General features: G+C 24.9%; 1 non-coding gene across 1 annotated transcript; it reads right to left on the bottom strand.

Moving 5' to 3' along the window:
- Positions 1-6,042: 6,042 nt before the first annotated feature.
- TRNAF-GAA (transfer RNA phenylalanine (anticodon GAA)) lies at positions 6,043-6,115 on the bottom strand. Its single transcript has one exon. It is a non-coding gene; the product is annotated as a tRNA-Phe (tRNA).
- Between the last annotated feature and the right edge of the window lie 374 nt (positions 6,116-6,489).

Raw genomic sequence — 6,489 nt, 5'->3', positions numbered from 1 at the left:
CACTTGTATAAGTTCCTACCATTTGTGATCCAATCTTGATATTTTCATATGACCACTAAAAGTTGGCCTAAATGTGAAAATACCTTAAGAACCCTATACATGAAAATCATTTTTAATTCACAAAGTACCAATTCACAAGATATCATTCCAATTTGAGAGCCCTAATTGGACTTCACTCAATAGAAAATTTGAGTACAAGGAGCATCAAGCTACAACAACTTATCTTCAAGTATGATTTTATGTTGGATTTTGCTATGATTTTTCATGTTATTGTATCAACACTTAGAGGAATTATCTGAAGAGAATTACCTCACCCCCATTATCAATCCTAAGGTATAATTTTTTCATTTCAACATTTCAATTTTGATTTAGCCTCTGCCCTACTAGGGGTAATATCTCTTTCTCATCATCATATCTATTGTGGAGGTGGAAACATCAATAGGAATTTTGAATTAGGCAAGCCCCTATATAGTACACCATTTTTCCTTCTTTTGTGTGTATGTTGCAGATCTGACAACTGAAACTTGTAGAATTGCATAGAGCAAATTGAGACACACAATTCCATCTTTTAAATAGGTGAAAAACCTTGGACATTAGAGACCAACTCCATAGTCTAACACTTTTTGTTTGAATTTTGGGGAGACAGATCTACAAATCCCTCTAATACAAAATTTGGAACATTCAACCAACGGGTAAAAGCACAAAACTGTGTCACGTTTCAGGCTAACTTATCAGCACAAGTGAATTTAAGTAATTCTAACTAAAAATTAATTTTAGTCAAACATATCTATATAGATTCATTATAGCCAAGTTATCTATGGACCACAACTTTTCCAATTGGAAGTGTCTAGTAAATGTATATTTTATACCACTTTGGGTCTAATTGTCAAAAAAAAGTATAAAATATAAAACTCGATATTTCAACAACTCCTACTCTTATAAATAATATTTTTTTTGAAATGTTAAAATACCCTTTTATAGATCTATAAGTGAATTTTCCAAAATATATATCTTTTAATATTTTAATTAGTTTTTAATATTTTATATTTTTTTTTTATTGAAAGTAGGTCACCAGCACTAAAATAAAAGGTTGATTATCTTGTCAAGGAAAAAAACTAAAAAATATTTAAAATTTTTGAAAAAAATATGATGCAGTAGAGAAAATAATCTATGTCAAGATGATATAATTCTTATATAATTTGGATAAACAATTAAGAAAAAAGTTGGTGGGAATTGGAAAGAGTTATATTTTAGCACACACAACTTTTCAAATTTATTGAAAAATATATATTTATAAAAAATAGTAAAAAATATATCTATGCACTAAAGTTTCAAGTTATCAATATACATAAAAAAATTGATGAAAAAAAAGTAAAATTTACTAATTAAAGTGTGGTGGCTTGTGTAACTTCAATTTCAGCATTTTATCAACAACTAAATTATAGTGTTTACTTTATAAAAAAACTACATTCAAATAATTTCTTAAAATTTTGTTAAAATTACAAAAATAAAATAGACAAAAGAATATTAATTTTATTACTTTACATCATTTCAAAATTCAAAACATATATTTTAGTTTCTGTTGATTTACTTAAAAAATTTGAATCAACATTGACCATTTCCTTTATAAAAGTGTGACACAGTGTTGTACTTTTACCTCAACAAAATCACCTTTAGGACTAATTCACCCAACTCCATAGTCTTGCAGTTTCTATCCTATAAATTTGTCATTGGTTCTTCTCTACCTCTTCATTCTGAATCTATACTTCTATGTTTACTTTCAATTCTATTTATGTCTATTTATGTTGAATCTTGTCAATTTTGCATCATTTTACCTAGATCTTGCATTATCATATCATAATCATATCTGGAATCATATCAAATCAACAAAGGGAACAATTAATTAAACTTCTTAACTCTACTTGAGGGCTAAAGTTGAGCCTAATTGGTTGTTCCCCTAATGAAATGATCCTTAATTGGAAATGGTGAATGCATAAGTTCCTAGTTTTCATTTCTAGGCTAAGACTCCCATTTCCATCAATTTTGACACTAACAAAATAGATGTTATAATGCCAATTTTGCTCCACTTAAAAATATTTCATAATTTTGTATCCTCCAAAGGAAGATAAAGGTCATATAGTGATTCATTACACAACTACTTGATTGTATTATGTCTTTCATCAAGTTGTTGAAAGAATATGTTGAATTTTTAATAGGATATAGAATACCGAAATTTTTTTGATGAATGAAATAATATTTGATAGATAGACTATATATAGGATGATAGAAAATTCTTAAATGTTTCAATAAATTCTTATATAAATATCGCATATACAATATTTTTTTAATAATAAATAAGATTGTGTATACATCCCACTAGCATGATTGTTATTTTCACTTTGGGAGAAACTATAGGCCTTATTTAATAATCATATTAAAGAAAAATATCTAATTTTTTTTTGGAAGCCTTATCGTCTACCATCAATAACAAATTTCTTCGAGGAAACTTTGTCATTCAGTTCAACAAGGCCCAAAGACATTGACTTTGAGAGTGGGGTGGAAGCATAGACATGCTTATCATTTCCATAAGCTTTTAGGAAATTGGATTCACATTTGTCTCTTTGAGTTTAGCTATCTTAAAATCAATATAGCTGGCATATTTGAGCTTAGATATTTGATGGTGTAGCTGTAAAATTAAACAGTCAAATTTTGTTTTATATATATATAAAAGGTATTAATTATGTTTATACTTTACAATGTGCATAGTTATATTTTTTTAATTTAGATTTTATGTATATTTCATCAAATAAAATGTTTTCTTAATGATTTTTCGTCTTCTAACTAAAAAATAATTTATTTCTAATAATGTGGATGCATATGTGTGTGCATGCACTCACTTATAGAGTGAACACATGAAATTGAAAACTTGAGATTTTTGACAAAATACATGCATACACTATATAAAATAAATATGATCCATACATGTACATCAGATAATGCATACACATTGTATTTAAAAAATGATTGCAAAACTTAATGTCTTTGCATTATGTTTTATATTAAATTTTTATGTAAAATAATGCAAACATAACATGTTTATTGATTTATGCAAAATCCAATGTAAACATAATATAATATATTTGAGTTATATTTGTATTTTGATTTTGCACAACATTCAATGCATATATGTTTTTTTTTTAATTTCTTGAGTTTAATTTTCAAGCCTTTTGGTTCATAAATTCAAATTTTATATAAACAATAAATTCAAACTTCAACATCATCAACTTTATACATTATATTATTATTTTTAAAATATTTTAATATTTCTCAAATGCATATATGTATTATTAGTACTTGTCGTTAGGCTAGTACTATTGCAATTGGTTGTATTCAATTTCTATTAACTTGTTATTATTCACTTGTTTTTCCACCAATTAGAATTATGAATTTTTTCTTTTGTTTTTTTTTTTTTTTTTAATTTTAAATAGCTAATATGCATGATTTTTAAGTTTCTAAATTATAGAAATTATTTTTCTTGAATCTAATTGGCTCAAATAATTTGCATCTTATTACCAGATTTCACAAATCCACTATCTAAATGATTTTTTTTAAAGCAAATTTCTAGATACATTAAAATTATATTTAGAATGTTTAAATTTTATTTTCAAATTATTTAGAATCTGTATCTTTTAAAGCTTTATATAAATAAATAATCATATATATAATATTAAAAAATATGAATTAATTATATTATTTTAGTTATGTTAATGCAATTTAATAGTATAAAATTAGATAATAAAATAAAATTATCAATAATATATTATATTATATATAAAAATTTATGCAATTATATTATACTATAATTATAATAAATTAACAATATAATAATTAAAATACAATAATAATATTATGAAGATGTTTTGATTATAATTACTTGGATGAATAATGAAAAAATTGGTCCTATAAATCTAAACTTTTTTTAATTTAGTATATGTTTCAAGGTAACTACTATGACAAATAAATTTTGTCTTTATTATTGAAACCAAGTGAAAATATTTTGATGCTAATTAATTGTGAAAATCTTGGTAGTTACCATTACAAGGTAACTACCATGACAAGTAAGTGAATGGCTAATATTAATTGAATAATAAAAAATATATTCTCTAGCATTCTTGATATTCCATTATTTAATAATAAAAAAAGGCATTTTCTCCTGTTCAACTAAGATTACACATATTTACATATATTATTGTTATGATTGAATGAACTAACTTAAAAAATACAAAGATTACCAAATACATTCATTAGAATTATATCTCAATTGTAATTATTGTTAGGGTTAGAATTATAGTTCAATTAGGATTAGAATTATGTTCAATTAGCTTAGAGTTAGAGTTTAATTAGGAGTAGGGTTCAATTAGGGTTATGACTATGATTCACTTAGTGTTTAATTAAAGTTATACAATAATTTTTTGATTTAAGGTTAAATTACGGTTATAGTTCAAACATGGTTAGGGTAAGGGTTAGGTATAAAGTTAAATTGGAGTTAGGGTTAAGGATCAATTAGGCTTATAGGCAAAACTCTTGATTTAGGGTTAGGGTTAAATTATGGTTAGGATTCAAAGAGGGTTACGAATATGATTCAATTGTAATAAGAGTTATCATTGGAATTAGAGACAAGACTTTTATTAGAGTTAAAATAGGGTTAGGGTAAGGGTTAAGATTAGTGTTCAATTTAGGCTAGGGATTATTGTTTAGGATTCAATTAAATTTATAATTAATATTCAATTAGTATTACAGTTAGTGTTCAATTAAGATTCCAACTTAATTAGAGTTAAGATTCAATTAAAGGTAGGGTTACAAAATTATTAATCTCTTCTATTTGCTAATTGTTTGCAAAAAAAACATACTCAATTACTATTACAAATCTAAACAACAAGTACTTGCCACTATGTGACACTTGTTATTATTATTAATAATTTTTGACTTATTTATCCAAATGTTGTATGTTTCATTCTTATGCATTAAAACATATATTTGTATTATTTTTATGTAAATTATGTGACACATGCTCAATTATTCAATTTTCAGAATTTACCCACTTTGAAAATTTATAATTTCTTTCTTTAATAAAAAAAAAAAAAAAATACAAAAAATACAAAAATCTAAGTTCACTCTTGACTATATTTCTAACAATCATTTTTTAAAACACCTCATCTAGAAAAAATCAAGGGGCACACATTTGGCACTATGATATATTAGTGTTAGAAGAACAACATTTTTGTGTTCCATGCTTCAATGATTTAGAATTAGATATAAAGGTGTACAACTTGATTTTATTATATCTTCAAATTTTGTGAGAACACATCTATAATTATTTGTCGAAGTAAAGATTTTAACTTATTATTTTTAATAAACTAGCTACTTGAACAACATTTTTGTGTTCCACGCTTCAATGATTTAGAATTAGATATAAAGGTGTACAACTTGATTTTATTATATCTTCAAATTTTGTGAGAACACATCTATAATTATTTGTCCAAGTAAAGATTTTAACTTATTATTTTTAATAAACTAGCTACTTTTGAATCTCTTTATCATTATTGTATACAACTAAACTTATTTATGTTAGATAGCACACATATTTCTAACAATATAATTTTATTTTTTTAAATTAAAAATTTATTTTATATAAACACAAAAATATTAATCTCTATCATTAGAATTGTTAAGACAAATATAAATAGATCAAATTACAAATTACCTTTTTATTTTACACAATAAAATTCTATATTAACAGAAAGTTTTATTGCCATATTTCAACAACAGTCTTCGTAATCTTAAAAAAAGAAAAATCACATTAAAAAAAAAAATATTTTGCCTTTACTAGCTCTTTGCAAATGACCAAAATTATCGTCTATATTGTTACCATATTTTCTCGACAAAAGAAGTCAGGCATAAATAATTTTCGAATGAAGGTTTCATTTAACTAAAATTTAAGAGAAACAATTTATTAAAAAGTCAAAAGCGAAAAAAGACAAATGCGGTGAGCGTGGATCGAACACGCGACCTTCAGATCTTCAGTCTGACGCTCTCCCAACTGAGCTATCCCCGCATGTTACTATTTAGGTGTTATTTTATATTAATAATCACAAAAGTAAATATAGATAGACAACGTGTAAATAGAAAAAAGTCCACATTTCTAGCATTTACGATTGTATTCCACATCAAGTCTATCTCACAGTTTGATTAATGTATTTACAAATAGAAAGTATAGTGTATTTTTTTATAACTATAACAATCATCAAGAATTTGTAGTTTGTTGTGAGATAGATTTTGACAAGACCTTAAAGATGGATCTTCAAATTCAACATATCAAATTTTAAGTGGAACAATTACTTAGAAATAAGAAGATTTGTATTGCTTAAGGACTAAGGTCTTTTTAGCAAAGCTGATTGTTCCATCTCAATTCCTTTTGCTTTTGGCCGA

Source organism: Cryptomeria japonica, chromosome 5 (assembly GCF_030272615.1).
Source record: "Cryptomeria japonica chromosome 5, Sugi_1.0, whole genome shotgun sequence".
In the NCBI taxonomy this organism is placed as follows: Eukaryota; Viridiplantae; Streptophyta; class Pinopsida; order Cupressales; family Cupressaceae; genus Cryptomeria; species Cryptomeria japonica.
The sequence above is the reverse complement of the archived record's forward strand: the minus strand, read 5'-3'. Positions and strand labels throughout refer to the sequence as shown.